Below are 17,630 nucleotides of genomic sequence, written 5' to 3' on the forward strand. Positions count from 1 at the left end.
TGTCTGTTTAGGTAGGTTGTCCCTCCAGAATATCTTGGGTAGTATACGTATTTAAGGCAAGACAAAAAGGAAACCTGAGATGATAATGAGCTTCATTGCAAGAATATTCAGAACTTCAGAACAAATTTCAAAGGAAAGGATACTTTGAAGGTAAGTGGAGTATGGAATTAAGTACAAAATGGATTTACTAAATGTAGGTCATGGTCAACTTATTTGATAGTGTTGTTTTTTGGTTTTGCTGCCAATTCTACACACTCAGATCTAAATAATGGTCTTCCTGCAGTCAAATACTGAAATTAAGTAGACACCAGACTGAGTTGGATCAGCTCCAGAGCTTGTTTGACAGCGATCATGCAGTTCTTTCTGTTTGTCATTAACAAAAATAAAGTTGTCAGGACAGTTTGCTCTTTTGCTGCTGTTGGTTTCATTGTTTTTCCAGTGTTATGCTAATAAACCTTTTGTCAGCAGATGCAAATGAGTCCTCATTTAGCAACAACAGAACTTTTAAAGAAAACTTGTTTTCATGCACGATTGCATTTTAAGTGCTGAATGGAAACCACATGAAGACTGCAGTTATAAATATTCTTAATGCAAATCTGCAATGCTGCTTTTGCTGACTTTTTTTCCTCTCCCTTGCTTTCATGTCCAGCCAGGTATGTCCTATTAATGTAAGACTCTAGCCTTTCACAGACTGTTAGAAAACTCAGGGCCTGAGGGATAAAAAATTAATATTGTAATTTGACTAAGATCAGTTGGAAAGAAAATTCAAATTAATCTAAACAAAATACAGGATCTTCTTGCACTAAAGATCCAACCTTAAGTGCTGAGGTCCTTATTCAATGCTCTGAGAAAGGCTTGGAAGCTTGTTTTTTTATGCTAAGCAAATAAAAGTTTCCTCCTTTATCTGAATAATGAAATGTATTTTGTTTTGTCCATACAGGCACAATGTTGCTGGTATTTGAGGCTGAAATTCTATTGGACAGGAGGAAATTACAGCTAGGTTTGGTTACAACTGTGTAGCTGTCACAGGCTGCCAGGTAGCTTGGGTAGTAAGGGCTTTGTGCTTTGAAGAAAAAAGTCCTACGTACTAGTAACATTTAATTATGAAGTTTAGTCGTAACTCCTTTATTACAGTAAGTATGTTTACCAATATGGGTTCAGTATACTATGTAGAGAACTGTCATAAATGGCCTGTTCTGTAAATGAAGGCAAGGAAAAAAGAATGATAATTCTCATTAAATATCAAAAACTGAGCTAACAGGAAGAAACACAGGTAAAATGAAGACCTGGACTGCACTCACTTGTGCTTCCTTCTTTTCATCCATGCAGGAAAAAAAAGCAACCATTGTATCTCTCTTTTATTTGATTATCTTTGTAATCTGTGCTACATACTGAAAACACTTAGTGTATTCTTTGGAAGACCAGCAGAATAAAATAGATGTATTTCTGGTTACAGAGTATGAAATTAAAAGGTAACAAGCTCAAGAGAGAACACGAGAGAAGCTGAAAAATGGCAAGGGTTTCCACTAATCCTGTTTGAATGCACTGACATGATGGCATATCCTAACACAATCAGGCCATGGGTTGGAAAAAAATTATGCAAGTAAGTGCATGTGATCTGTAGCCCACTAATTTTTTTTATCTTATGTTGGAAAATCTATCCACTCCAGAGACTAAAAATTAATCTAGACCATAGGAATGCCTTTCTCAAACCCTAGACAAGTTATAATTCTTTAATTAGGATGTTCTTTATTTGGTACATCTTCAATCAGAAATGAGACCTCTATTCTTATTTTCTTTACTCTCTTGATTTAAAAATTCAGGCCTTTTAGGGAAAAAATGAAATCCAAAAGCAAACCCTGCAATACTAGAAGCCTTTTTTTTTTTCCTTAAGTTTCTTATATTTTAAGTACCTATAGAAAATGCTTTTCATTAGGTGAAGAATAAAAGAAGCAAATGTTATTTTGCATGCCCATGTTTGGCATTTGATGATAAGCAGCCAAAAACTCGATATGACCCATGTGTCCAAACAATATGCTGCTGGGCATATTTTCTCTAATGCACTGCAAATGAGATCATGCATTGTATAGCTAGTATATGCATTTATTTTCTCATATCTGCCTTTATAGAAAATTATAAAATAGTATTTTGCAGAGTAATGTAATTATTTTTTCTTTATTTTCTTTATTAGTCTTTTGCATGGAGGGTGGAGGTAATGTGATAACCATTGTCAGCAAGATGGATGAAAAGTGATTCTTGTGACTTATTATCTTGTTTCATTTTCTGGACCACCTATGAAAATGGAAACAGATGGTGGATAGCAGAATGTATGTTCTAAGTGTGACACTGTCTGTGGTGTCTCATGATGCATGAGTTTTCCTCTTACTCATTTTCTCTGTCACAAGTGTTTCTCGGGAAGATCTCACTTCTTAAAAGAGCTTGCTGATACCTGCTTGCAGAAAATGTTTGAGCCTTTAAACTACAGGAGAATGTGAGGCAGTTTCTAGCTGGGTTGCTTGACAGAAGTATCTTTTACTTAATCTTTGTAGCTGTTCCCTTGAAGTCCTGCTGTGTTCAACAGTTGTAGTGCAGGTAGAGAGGCAACCCTGACCTTATCTGATGCTGTGATGCAAGCCTTATCATGTACTAAAGGTAAGCCATACTCATTTAAAAATCACCTTTGGTTTGAGTGTTCTAAATGGAAATACTAATTTTTTTCTGTGATAAAGCCAACCAATAAAGCAGTCACTGACCTGGAGATTCAGGGGAAAGCTACCAGTTTTTCTATACTTTGTGCACTGTTAAGCTTCAGTTTTATTCATTTTCTAAGTGTTATAGCAGAAATATGCTTGAGATATCTAGCTAACCTATTTTCTGTTTCACAAATGTGTATGAAATACACCTGTTTTGCAGAAACAGTGGCCATTTTTTTTCTCAAATGTGACAAATGACATTGTACTTTGTGTTGTTTTCAGAGGTCTTACTTTTTGCTTTTACATTAGTGAGGTTTTAAACAAGTTCCAGGTTAGATTATTTAGGGACTAAATTAGGACAGGGAATTTAGGGAATAAATTAGGACAGCTGTCCTGTGTGTACAGGAGAAAAAGAAATTTGGAAACTTGTAGTTCTTTAGTGAATGAGATGTCGCAGTTGTTGCTCATGCTGCTCACAAAGCTTACAGTGGCAGTTTATAATTTCTTTTTATAAGGGAACTCATTAAGTTCACTTACTGTTTTTGTTGGCTCAGTTAGTAAACATAGTATCTGTAGCAACCAGAGGATCAGGCCCAGTCAGTGTGGGTTTATGAAAGGCAGGTTCTGCTTGACTAACCTAATCTCCTTCTATGAGAAGGTGATCCACTTAGTGGATGAAGGAAGGACTCTGGATATTGTCTAGCTAGACTTTAGTATAGCTTTGAGACAGTTTCCCACAGCTTTCTCCTGAAGAAAGTGGCTGTTCATGGCTTGGATGGGAGTATTCTTCATGTAGTCTTCACTGGGTAAAAAGTTGTCTAAATGAACGAGCCTAAAGAGCTGTGATGAATGAAGTTAAATCCAATTGGCAGCTGGTCAGTGTTGGGGCCAGTTCTCTTTAATATCTTTATCAGTGATCTGGATGAGGGGATCAAGTGCACCCTCAATAAGTTTACAGATGACACCAAGTTGGGTGGGAGTGTTGATCTGCTCAAGGGTAGGAAGGCTCTAAAGAGGGACCTGGATAGGCTGGATCGATGGGCCAAAGTAAATTGTATGAAATTCAACAAAGCCAAGTGCTGGGTCCTGCCCTTGGGTCACAACGACTCCATGCAATGTTACAGGCTTGGGGAAGAGTGGCTGGAAAGTTGCCCAGAGGAAAAGGACTTCAAGGTGTTGGTCAACAGCTGGCTAAACATGAACCAGCAATATGCCCAGTTGCCCAAGAATGCCAACAGCTTCCTTGCTTGTATCAGAAGCAGTGCGCCCAGCAGGACTAGGCAGTGATTGTCCTCCTGTACTCAGCACTGGTGAAGCCACACCTTGAATTCTGTGTTCAGTTCTGGGCCCCTCCCTATAAGAAGGACATTGAGGTGCTAGAACATGTCCAGAAAAGGGCAACAAAGCTTTTGAAGGGTCTAGGGCACAGGTCTTATGAGAAACTGCTGAGGGAACTGGGGTTGTTTAGCCTGGAGAAAAGGAGGCTGAGGGGAGACCTTATTGCTCTCTGCAACTGCCTGAAAGGAGGTTGTAGCGAGGAGGTTGGTCTCTTCTCCCAAGTAACAAGTGATAGGACAGAAGGAAATGGCCTCAAGTTGTACCAGGGGAGGTTTGGATTGGATATTAGGAAAAATTTCTTCACTGAAAGGGTTATCAGGTATTGGAACAGGCTGCTTGGGTGAGTGGTTGCATCACCATCCTTGGGGGGTTTTAAAAAACTTAGATGTGGCACTTAGGGACATGGTTTAGTGGTGGACCTGGCAGTGCTAGCCTAACAGTTGGACTTAAGGGCCTTTTCCAAACTAAATGATTTTGTGACCATATATAGGTGTCTGATTAAGAGGCTTAATTTTTATTTAATTTATTTTAACTAGGTGGATCTGAAAATGGTACCTTTTAATTAGGGGCCTCAACATGGATTGGAACAGATTGGCATTGTTGAACATTGTCTTCTGGCACTTTGTGCTGTTTCATAAATATATGTAGATGTGTGCCCGTACATCTGTATAGAGAAGCTGCCCCCAGTGTAATCCCTGACAGTTTTGCTGAAGTTAAACATGAGAATTCCTCATCAGGGTCAGGGATGGGGAGGTCAGTAAGTCATTCACATAGTCAGCAGCTTTCAGACGAACACTGAGAAAAGCTTAGAGTGGGATTGAGTGAGATCTCCTGGGACAGCGGTTAGAAATAGCGTACGATGTGCTAAAATTGGCCAGAAGTCTTGATGCATCTCTTAGCTGTGTTCTGCTTTGTGCCAGGAAGGAATAATGCTGCTCTCAGTTTTACTTACACTTTTACAAACAGTTTTGAAAAACGTAGAGCAAACACAGACACCAAAAGTGGACGAGGAGCTCCCTTGTGCTTTGTTGCATGCAGAGATGGGATCCTGTTTTGTCTCCCACTTACATTCCCATCTTTATACATCTGAAAGGCATGACAGCCTCTCAAGTCACAGCATAACTCTGAGGAGTTAGTTTTCACTAATTGCTCTGGCTCCTGATTGTTGGTCCCCATTTTGTAAGCATGGCCTGCATGTGATGTTCCCAAATGTGTTACTTCTTATTTCACAGAAATGAAATTAGTATAATAAATTTTATATAAATATTTCTCAATTTTATGTTAGGTTAAAATGCTAAAATACGAATACAAGTTTTAACTGAGGACTCAAAAAATATTTAATCTAACTGGGATGTAAATTTTCAACTGCTCAGAAATGTGTGAAAAAAAAATTTCATATTCACTAAAACTATCACCCTTGGTAATTTTGCCCAATATGCCAGAAAAGGCAAGATCTGGTACTAGCAGATTTGGTTTGTTTTCTCTTTTTCCCTTGACAGAACTTCCTTATAATCTCATGGTATGATTTTTGTTTCCTCTGTATTTTCTATCCTTACATTATCAGAAAACTATTCTTGTAGATCCACATTCTTGGTTGTGCACTTTCTAAGAAGGCAGGGAGGTCCAAGAGAGCTGGTTAATATCTGAGGACAACTTCCTCCAAGCTAAAGATTGGTCCATCCCTATGAGTAAGAAATCAAGCAAAGGTAGCATGAGACCTGCATGAATGAATATGAAGCTTCTGCAAAAACTCAAATGGAATAAAGAAGTTTACAGAATGTAGAAAAAGGGACTGGCTTCTTGTGAGGAATATAGGATTGTTGTCAGAGCATGCAGGGATGCAACGAGGAGGGCTAAGACCCGCTTGGAATTATATCTGACAAGATGTCTGGGACAACAAGAAGGGCTTCTTTAACTACATCACGAGCAAAAGGAAGACTAGGGAAAACGTGGGCCCACTGCTCAATGAGGTGGGTGCCTGTGGAACAGAGGATACAGAGACAGAGGAGTTACTGAGTGCCTTCTTTGCTCCAGTCTTTACTGCTAAGGCCTGCTCTCAGGAATCCCAGACCCTGGAGACAAGACACAGAGTCTGTAGAAAGTAAGACACTACTTTGATCATGGAGAATTGGGTTAGACATCATTTAGGCAAACTGGACACCCTCAAATTCATGGCCCCTAATGGATGCGTCCCCATGAGTTCTGAGGGAGCTTGCAAATGTTATTACTAAGCCACTCTCTATCATCTTTGAAAAGCCATAGGGAACAGAAGAGGTGCCTGAAGACTGGAGGAAAGAGTGTTGCTCCAGTCTTCAAAAAGGGCAAGAAAGGACCCAGGAAACTACTGGCCAGTCAACCTCACCTCCATCCCTGGAAAAGTGATGGAAAAACTCATACTGCATGTCATCTCAACAAGGCTTTTGATGCTGTCTCCAATAGCATCCTTATAGGTAAGTTTAGGAAGTATGGGTTAGCTGAGTGGACAGTGAGGTGTATTGAGAACTGGCTGAATGCCAGAGCTCAGAGGGTTGTGATCAGCAGAGCAGAATCTAGTTGGAGGCCCATAGCTAGTGTGTTCCCCAGGGGTCAATACTGAGTGAGTCTGGTTCAATATATTTATCAATGACCCAGGTAAAGAGACAGTGTACCCTCAGCAGTGTAGCATGTTTGCTGATGATACAAAACTGGGAGGAGTGGCTGATACACCCGAAGATTGCGCTGCCATTCAGTGAGACCTGGACAGACTGGAGAGTTGGTCAGGGAGGAACCAAATGAAGTTCAACAAAGGCAAGTGTAGGATCTTGCACCTAGGAAGGAATAAACCCATGCACCAGTAGAGGTTAGGAGTTGACCTGCTGGAGACCATCTCTCCAGAAAAGGACCTGGGAGTCCTGGTGAACAGCAAATTAACCATGAGTGTGCCCCTGTGGACAAGAAAGCCAATGGCATCCTGGGGTGCATTAAGAAGAGTGTGGCCAGTAGGTCGAGGGAGGTTCTCCTCTCCCTCTTCTCTGCTCCATTGGTGCCACATCTGAGGTACTGTTTTCAGTTCTGGGCTCCTCAGTACAAGAAAGACAAGGAACTACTGGAGACAATGCAGCAGAGAGCTATGAAGATGATGAGGCAACTGGGGCATCTCTCTTATGAGGAAAGGCTGAAAGAGTTGGGTCTGCTTAGTCTGAAGAAGAGAAGACTTGGAGAGGATCTTATAAATGCCTATAAATATCTAAAGGGTGGGTGTCAAGAGAATGGGGCAGACTCTTCAGTGGTGCCCAGTGACGGGACATGGGGCAATGGGCACAAACTGGAACGTGGAAAGTTCCACCTGAACATGAGGAAAAAATTCTTTACTTTTGAGTTTAACAGAACATTGGAGCAGTCTGCCCAGTGAAGTAGTGAAGTCTCCTTCTCTGGAGATCTTTAAAAGATGCCTGGACACAATCCCATGCAACCTGCTGTAGGTGAACCTGCTCTAGCAGGGGGCTTGGACTCAATGATCTCCAGAGGTCCCATCCAACCCCTACCATTCCACGATTCTATGACTCAGTTTAATTGCAATTGTATTGTCTTGTCTTACTGGTTTTACTCTTCAGGGGCTCAACGTAAAATCTTTGATTTTCCAAATTTACTAGTGATTTTGAATGTCTTCCTAAAAGACTCTACAAGTTTCCAATGTAAGACACATAGAAGAATCTGAATTTTCTTCTCATTTTCAGACAATCAAGTGCATGTCATGTCTTTTCCAGACAGAATGCACACTGAAGAAATCAAAATTGGAAAGAGTTTTAAAGTTTTTCCTGCATTTTATGAAAGAAAAATGTCTTTTTTTTTTTTTTTTTTAATGTAAGTACATATTGTGAAAAACCTGTTAGTGCTAATGAGGTGGGTTTTTTTTCTCAGAGACGGACAAATATTTTGGTGAAGGAGATTTAGTATGAGCCACAATTCCTGTGTCTGCCTCCGACAATGATTTTGGTGTGGTTTTTTTTGTCATTTTTTAAAAGCTTTAAAAGCTTTCTGCCACATATGTCTTAGAATTCATTAATAATTCACTGTTATTTACTTCTGCTCAGTTTCTGACCTAGTTGAGCAGGACAATGCATTTAAAGGAATGGAAGAAAAGCTGAGTAGGAGTACTACTGATTTTGCATTTTAAATTAGACATAGACAATGCAGAATGCATAACAAATTCAAATGGTGCAGATTAATTTTTTTATCTATAAATAGCCTTGAAAATAGGTATGTTCCCAGTTTTATTTGTATATTCTTCCAAAACTTTTCTTGTGAATAAGTAAAGGAACATGTCCTCATTTCTGGATGGATCCTTGAGTTTCTTCATTATGAAAACCCTAATTAGTATAGAACAAGAGATTTTTTCTTTATACTACCCAGAGTAAAATTGGAAGAAGATCTATTCTTATTTAAACTGTTTCAGGCAAAACAATTTATTACAACCACAAAAGTACTATTGGTACACCATTTGTAAAGAATGAAATTTTAGAGACATCTCCTGGGGTTTTTTACCAGCCACAGAGTTCAGGAAGAGGCTAATGTAAAGCTTTCATTTATTTTGGAGAAGCAAGGGAAAATTAGGGTTAGCATTGCATTATTATTATTAGTAGTATTATTATCATTGGTCATCTGAGAAGTTGAGAAAAAGCTATGCTAAGCATATAAATTGTTGAATTTTACTTTTGTGGGATGAAGTATAAACAGAAATTGTCTTTTTTCCAGATACTCTTAATGGATGGCTCCATGAAATAATGCAAGTACCTCCAAATATTTGGTTTTATTTATTGTATATTTAATTTTGCTGAAGAATTAGTGCAAGGTAATGACTTCAAAAGGAAGTGTGTGAAGTCTGCATAAAGTTAATGTGGGGTAAGGATGATTACATTGTTACTTTCACAATAAGGTTCAGTCTCCTAGCTGTTTATTCTTCATGGTCCAATGAAGATGTCCTAATTTTTTTTAGGTCTAAGCAGTCTCCATTCTTTTCAGTCTACTTTTACTGCACATGCAACATCTCAGGTTCAAACCAATTACTGCCACAAACTTCAGTGAGAGTGAAATGTGTTTTTGTGTTTGCAGTTATGATGTTCTTTCTTACAATCTGCTTCCACTTTCTTTAACAAAAGCCTCTGTGTCTGATCCAATAAGCTAACACATAAAAATATGTCAACCTCTGAGCCATGAGTACTTTAAATGATAAAGAAATGTCTACCTCATTTTTATAAATGCTTTTTTAGAGCCTTTCAGAGCCTTTTGCATTTAATTACTGTAAAAATATTCTAAACTAGTTACTTTTATGATGTTGGTTGCAAATGGAAAGAGAGTAACAAACCCCAGAGTTGTAACATTTTAAATTAGCAAGCTATTAGAATAAGATCACAGGAAAAATGTAGAAGTCTGTGGTTCAAACTATTACAGATTTAATAAAAACAGATTTATGTAATTCTTGGTCAGTGTAAACTGATGCTGCTTTGAATTCCACAGATCTAGACCATTTAACTTAATACAGGAGTACGAAATGATTGCTTTCTATATTTGAAGTGTCATTTGAAAAAAAATAAACAAACATCAGCCCACCAAACACACAAAAAACTCCTATCTCAAAAGAGCTCTGTCTTACTCCTCTTTAAATTGCTGTTATACTTCTAAAGTGTTCTTCAGGCCCATGTCATGTATTAACTGCTCTCTACCTGCCTACACTGTGAGAACAGTCTTAAGGGTGGTCTCTGACCCAAACACATGTGCATGGCTCTCAGCATTGCTACCCTCATCACTCCACAAACTTCCCCATCAACAGCAGTGAACAGGACAAGCTACCATCTCTGTTGGTTCCAGGTGCACCTTCTCCCATATGCAAGAGAGAAGTTGATGGGAGGACAGTATTAATGATTTTGAGTGGTGACCAGCCTACCTTGCTTCAAGCCAAAGTGTTTCAGTGTGGATGAGTTTCCTAACTGCCTGAAACCCTTTTTTCTTCCCCTGGCCTTATTCTCAAAAGCTGAGGTAAAAGTGTGGTGGTTAGTAGGCGAAAGACAACATGATCAATTAGTGAGTTAATTATTATTAGTGAGTTAATTAATCCCCTCAGTTCAAGAAGGACAGGGAAGTGCTTGAAAGAGTCCAGCGCAGAGCCACAAAGATGATTAAGGGAGTGGAACATCTCCCTTATGAGGAAGGGCTGAGGGAGCTGAGTCTCTTTAGTTTGGAGAAAAGGAGACTGAGGGGGGACCTCATCAATGTTTACAAATACGTAAAGGGTGAGTGTCAAGAAGATGGAGTTAAGCTTTTTTCAGTGATGACCAGTGATAGGACAAGGAGTAATGGATACAAATTGGAGCATAGGAGGTTTAAGGTGAATATCAGAAAAATTTTTTTTACTGTGAGAGTGACAGAGCACTGGAACAGGCTGCCCAGAGAGGTTGTGGAGTCTCCTTCTCTGGAGACATTCAAAACCCGCCTGGACGCCTTCCTGTGTGATGTACTCTAGGTGACCCTGCTCTGGCGGGGGGGTTGGACTAGATGATCTTTCGAGGTCCCTTCCAACCCCTAGGATTCTATGATTCTATGATTCTATTAGCTATACTCCCTTCTGTGGTCTTGTTCTGTTTTTGAGACAACAGTGACTTGGTGGTTATTCAGCTTTGCTTTCCCCACGCAAGATCAAGCTTCCCTGTGATCCATGTCCTACTTGCTCCTCACATTTTGATTTGTGTTTGTGTGTTTGACATTCCTTACTGAAGCTGTGTAGTATCATGCCCCATGTATCAACCACAATGTTGCTCTCAGTGTGGGAAGACAGTGGAAAATGAAAAGATTGTTGTTGGGTTTTTTTGGCATTTAATATTTATGGCTGAGCAACCTGAAGTAAATGGTATGTTACTGCTAGGCCAGGGGGTCACCCTCTTTCCATAAAACTGCAGTTTGCAATGTGATATAAGCCATTGTTCAGCTCTTGGGACAGACAAGGAGTTTAAAGGCAAGGCTGTCATCCTCCTGCTGTCCCCTAGGTGCAGTGGTTACAGAGACAAGTGCTCATAAGGGGAAGACTTCTGACCATGAATGAGAAGAAGGGTATTTCAACATAATTAGAGTTCATGAAATCTGTTAAAACTGTGTAGATCTGCAGAACTGAAGTGAGCACAGCTGTGTTCTCTGCATTGTACTTCATGTTGTATTTCACGGGTAGCCATAACTACAGGTTACAAAGCTTGTTTAATTTATACTGGCAACACTGAGGGTCTAAGAAAGAATAGTATAGTGGTGATGTGTGAATCTCAAAATATTCAGAGATTTGCTCTAGTTTGGAAAGCAGTAAAAAGGGCTCTCAAAACAAGCTGGGGATCCCAGTACAGAAGAAGTCTCCTAAGTTTTTGGCTACTGCAAGAACTAATTTTGAACTGGATGGAGCAGTGGCCAGGGCAGCTGAAACCGAATGGTAGCGATCAGCAGCAAAGAGAGCCAGAGTTTCGTTTCAGTTTAACTCTGGCATGATTTTCTTATTGGCTCTGAAATCTCTTGGCATGTAGATCAAGATATCCAAGCAAAGTGAGCAGAGATTCACTCTTAATCTCTTTGAAAATTCCTGGAGTTAAGGAAGTTCAGCAGAAACCTCCTTCTTCAAATGGAGAGTCCAATGTCAAAGTCTAGTCTGCTCCCTTTCTGTACTAGTTCCACCAGAGCAAGTCTGCTGCCAAATGTCATGCTTCCTTCAATATTTGAAGGCACTGAAGAAGAGTAATTTGCTGCCCAGCATGGAAGTCAGATGTTGGGCTGAAGACTCCTTTTATCTAGATAGCAAAGAGAGTTGGCATGAACTGTTTAAGACAGAAGAACAGTGAAGTTACAGGATCAGAAACAGAAGCTTGACTAGACATTTCCAGGTTTTCTGTGTATGTGTGTTTGGTAGGTATGTGTATTTGGAAGGACAATGTATCCTAAGCCTTAATTCTGTTTTACCTAAGCATTTTTATTAAGAAATCCCTTTATCTTTACTAAAATGTCAACAATGACAGAATAGTTTGCACTGCTAGGTGTAATGAGACCTCCATTGCAACACAAATTCGCCTGATACTGGCAGCTCTTCAGCAGGCTGTCAAGAGTGCTGGTGTCCCATGAGGCACTATGTGTAGTTCTCTGGAGCTTACAAACTTATGACCAGCATGAGCAAAAAAATATTGGAGGCCTCACAGAAGTTTATCAGCTTTGCTGGCTTGACTTGTGGAGCCTGCAACTTCTGTGAGCATGTTTCATGCCTAACTAAAGAGGCTTTTAACTTTTATTTGGCAAAATCTGGGCTTAAAAAAATCCTGAAATAGATTGCATGTGGTCAGAACCTGGTGTCTTCCCAGCAACCCCCCATTGAAGAAACCCTCTTTGATTCTATAATACTCCAGGAAATCTGTGTTATTTAGATACGGTAGTTTCTCTGTAATGAAAATTAGGACCAGGAGTTCATTAGAAATCTGATTGTCAGTATTTAATCTTGTATAACTCTTGCTGGCAAAATTCTTTGGCCTAAAAATTCTCCTGTTTATCCCTGGCTGAGTCAGATTTATTTTTAAGTGTCAAGTAAATTGATCAACCCTTTTTTGTTTTTATTACAGAACTTTAAAAATTGCCAGATGCAGCTAGCAAGTTGTGGTTTATGAGGGCTCTTGTCAATACCCTGAGGCAGTGTAGAAATACAAGGGCAAGAAGGTTATTTTTGAATGTGCAATATGGTATTTTGTGTTGCACGTTAATTTTAAGAGAGGCGATGTACTGTGAGGGCATTTTAGATTTTCACCTTTTTCCCCGTGATATTTTTGGATTGCTGTGTTTAGGGGGAAAATTGTTGGGGTTTTTTTGAGAAAATGACTGTTGATTATCTGAAACTTGTCATCGACCCTCTTCAGCACTGCAGACTGTGTGACATTGGGTAGTCCAGAAGAAGGAAACCTATAGGGCAGCAGTATAACTTCTGAGTGTCTACAGTTCAAGAAAATACTCTCCCTGGCAGACCTTCCTAGCAGGCAGAGGCACCAAAGTTGTTGTCAGCAGCGACTGATGCTCACTTGGAAAGACGAGTTTGACTCTATGGGTCCAGAGCCTTCTGATCACACTCAGTGTTCAGAGAAAACCAGACATGTGGAAACTGCCCTGCCAGTTGGCAAGAAAACTGTAGAACTTGGGCTAATTGCTCAGACTTTGTGCAGTAAATTTGGTTTTGGTCACTTGAACCATCTGTGATTCTTGGGGGCAGAAAAAAAGTCCTTGACAGGTTTACATGATGGGCTGCTGGTTATATACTATAATTTACTTCCATAATGATAAGTTAACAGATCACTTGTCTGAAGTTAGGCCCCTAAATACACAAGCAAAAGTGTTTTTTTGAAGATGCTGAATATCCAAATAGTTCCCATTATTTCAGTGACGCAGGAGTTGACCCATAGCTGTACAAACCTGACGCGCTATTGGAAGCAAACATGTCCTTGAAGATAAAAATGTAGACAGGCAAAACAGAAATATGGAAAATTTACATAAGGCATGACAAAGACTGTAATTTTTGCCAGTTATGTCAGGGAAGCTCTTGACCCCTGTGCCAATCATTTCACGTACATCCAAATGATTCTTTTAGTTGGAAATCGTCCTTTGTGCCCACTGGGGTCTGGTTTGCATAGGAAGCTTTTACAGTCTGTAGTTCTTTAGCCTTTGAATAAGACAGGAGGGTGGAAAGAAAAAACAGAGAAAGAGTTTAATTTTCAAGCAGTCCTCCCCCCAACTTTCAGATATTTCAGTGTCTCACAATTAAAAAATATTTTGTCTGACTATTTTGCAATAAATATCGTCCTCTGGGTATGGTCTAGACAGCAGATATTAGACACTGAAAGGCGCCTTTCCTTCCCTCTGTTACAGGAATTCAATATGGGGATTATGGTTTTAATGAAACTCTTACCTTTTGACTATGGAATTATTGGCATGGCCTCATTATAGTGTGTTGGAAAGGGATTTTACTACTTGTTACATTCAGGAATTTTTCTGGTCCCTCCACTTCAGGGGAGGATGCCAGGTTGCTCAGGAAACCTGATGACTGCAGTGCAGAGAAGCTGATGGGGAAAATCCTGACCCAGTTGTTCTGGCACACGCATGAGCAGTAAAGGATGCAAATAGACATTCTGAGAAGAAGTGTTAAATTTGGCAGTGCTCATAATGGCTAATCTTAGTGAAGGGGAACAGACATCAGAAAGTCAGAACTACTTTATTTAGTCATGATGAATGTCATATAAGAATCTTCTTATTATGTTAATTTAAATGCATTAAAATTAATATGATGCACCCTTTAGCAATGTAAATCCAGCATCTACATTCCTGCTATTTAATGTTTACATATTCAACTGAGTGATATAATGTATTAAAAAAATCATCTATGTTAGATTAAAAGGGGAGAAATTATTCCTTACCTCATTCTCTATGGTGTAAACCGGCACAGTTTAACAAGGGCAAGGAAGTTATCCACAGGATTAAATTTGGCTCTGTATCCAGAAAAGGGGAGAGACCTGTAACATGAATTCCATTAACATGCACCTGTACAAACAAGAAATTTATTTTCCAAGTGGCTGGTTTTCTGTCCACTAGCTGTTCATAGTGTTTATCCACTCACCTGTGTATTCCTGTTGGGAGAGGGCACAAAATTTCCACGGAAGCTCTGCTGGTTGTTTCCAGAAAGCTGATCTGTATTTCTGAGAATATGAGAGAGATCCTGCCACTTTTGGGGAAGCTGAATTGTTTACTACCAGTAAAGTAAAAAATACTATCTTGTTTAAGAAATAGCATTTCCTTTCTCTTCAGAGCTACTTGCACTATATAGTTGTGGTTTATTCATTTGTCTTTATTGCGATGTGGTTGTGCTTCGCCTATATACTGTACATCTTACATTAAAGCTGAATATCATGCTTTCTTTTTGTCTGGGGTTTGATATTCTTAACTTTGCTCAGGAGTAGAGGTTGAAAGAGAGGACAAATGCTATTTTATGAGAATCTCTGGTTTCAGGTCAGAAACCAGAATAATCTCTGTACTACAGACTGACACCTCATTTCTTTCTCTTTAAGTTCCAACAACTATGAAACAATTTTAAATTAAAGTCCAATTCTAATCCAGGTCACTAGAATAAACCAGCTACCATTTTAGTAAAAATGTAGTCACCATTTCTATATTCATTAAAAAAAAAAAAAAATCACAATTCAAACCACCTTTTGATTTTAATTGCTCCTGTTTGTTTCATGGTTCACACAGCTATTGTGTGAAACTGCAAGAAGATCTTGAACCATACAGATTTAAATGTTTAAGCAAATCAGTGCTTATAATGTGTCAGTATATTCCAGAACAAGTTCAGTTAGTTCACAAATAACTAAAGTAGTAGTAGTTCAAGTATCCTTTCAAAGGATTATATTCTTATTACATGTTCAGTAATAAAAATTTTGAAGTCATGTACTGTTCAAACCTATACATATTCAAGGCCAGCACTGGAAAATTCTGCTTGTATCTTGGCTTCACTAAAATTTTGCTAAAGAATGATTTGCTAGAAATATATTTTTATTGTATCAATCATGTTCATGAAGCATGATGTAAATTATTACATTTGTCCTTAAAAAGGCAATAAAAAGGAGATAAAATTGGAGCATGTGCAGTTCTATATTCTCTTATTATGTTATTTTTATGAGAGGAATATGCCCAGTTGTAGCTTTTGAAAACAGAAGAAAAGGCTGATACTTTAGACTACATTTGTCCAGTAAACATATCTGTGACCAGAAGGGAAAGGTAAGACAAGCCACAAACAGCTGTATTAACTGAATTGTAACAAGCTTTTCATCAAAATCTCATAAATCTTTATTGTATTCAGGGCCAATTGTATTTTGGCTTGCATGGACATGGAGCCTTCGTGTACCTGTGGTTATAGAAATGGGATTTCTGTCCCACATTATTCTTGGCCATCACCACCCACAGTGCACTGCTGCATAAATAAGGTCTGAAGAGGAATCCCCCAAAGTTTTGGTGAGTCCATTTAATAAATCTCACACAAAGGAAGAAATGAATTCCCTTAAGCCAAAGGGAAGTGATAGAGTGGGGTATGTGAGTTCATCTGGTCAGAGTCATGTAAAAATGTGTTTACTCTTCATTTTACATACCCTCTATGTGTTGATATGACATCATTCCCTATAAAGCTAGGAGTACTGTGCACGCATAACCATGAGTTTGTATGAGACGCAGTGAATATCCCATGAGAGACGGAACAAGACATAATTTAAAATTGGAACCTGGAGTGATTTATGAAGGTCATTGTCTTACTGATTCAGATACTTTCCATATGTTGTTGTAGAAACCCCTTTTTTGTATTGTATGTGTAAAACATGTGTAGCAAATTAGTTCCTATACAACATTCCTCCTTTTAAAATGTTTCGGTTTTACAATGTTGATGGGTTGTTGGGTTTTTTTTTATTTTATTTTATCTCTGCTTTGTGATACCCCACTGTATTTTTATTGAAAGAACACTGTAAAGTGAAGGATTTTGAGGTGACTTTTCTGAAGTTTGGTGTGGTTGACAATAAACCTGGAAGTGCTTTTGATGCTAAAACATCCTATCAGACTGGATTTATCGCTTGACTTCCGGATCATGCTTAGCTGATACGGACTAGGACCTGTACCATGATTACAGCCCTGAAGGTACTGACCTAGTAGAAGAGGAATAGAAGAGTTTTTATTTTACCAGCTGTAGCACATTATAATTCTATCTCATTTCAATTTAGAAATTATTTGAAGATGGAGCTAGTTACATTAAATTATGTGATGGGAACATGATTACTAAAAGTACTTTACTGTTTGAGGCATTAAAAAACTCAATTTAATTTACTATAGTATATAAAATACTTTTATTGCAAGGAGACTTTATTTCACTGGTTGCTTAGTAAGTGAATGGACATTTATTAATCAAATAAATCAACACCACCCATGGCAGCTTGCCCCAGAAGTACCTGCTGAGGAGATGGATGAACAAAGCATGAGGAAAAAATTATCTGGTCTGTGCCGTGCCTTTCTGCTTGCAATTTTCTAGAATTTATTCATTATACAGCATTATTCACCAAACAGTATCCACAGAGTAGTTTGGCTTGTAGCTTGTTCGGAAGCAATTTGTAGCAGGTATTCAAAATATACTTCAAATGAAGACTATTTATCATTAATATGGGGGTTAGTTTTTGTTCTTTGTGTGTGGCCCCTTACTCAAAAAAGTCCATGGATCACAAATTAGGCTCGTAAGTGTTACTGTGATGCAAATTAATAATAGAATGAATCACAATATACTTTGATTTTCTCCACAGAGTTTAGTTGTGTTAAGAACAAACTTTAAAATAAGTTGTTCCACACAGATATTTGAAACTGTCACTTTAAAATACAGTAGGTACACTTTCTGTACTTCTATTTTAGAAATCCTTGTTTTTGTGACTGTGACTGCCGTTAAACTTTTTGTTTGAGTATCCATGGAAAATGAATTTTAAAGAATACACAAAACCACCTAAAATTAATAGAAGATTCAAATTTTGTTAAGAAACTGTG

The 17,630-nt window shown here is 38.6% G+C and overlaps 1 long non-coding RNA gene across 1 annotated transcript; it reads left to right on the forward strand.

Annotated features, from left to right (window-relative positions):
• Positions 1-1,465: 1,465 nt before the first annotated feature.
• Positions 1,466-6,382, forward strand: LOC127384383 (uncharacterized). Its single transcript, XR_007889413.1, has 3 exons — positions 1,466-1,603; positions 2,550-2,652; positions 6,288-6,382. It is a non-coding gene; the product is annotated as an uncharacterized LOC127384383 (long non-coding RNA).
• The last annotated feature ends 11,248 nt before the right edge of the window (positions 6,383-17,630 follow it).

This window comes from Apus apus, chromosome 4 (assembly GCF_020740795.1).
Source record: "Apus apus isolate bApuApu2 chromosome 4, bApuApu2.pri.cur, whole genome shotgun sequence".
Classification (NCBI taxonomy): domain Eukaryota; kingdom Metazoa; phylum Chordata; class Aves; order Apodiformes; family Apodidae; genus Apus; species Apus apus.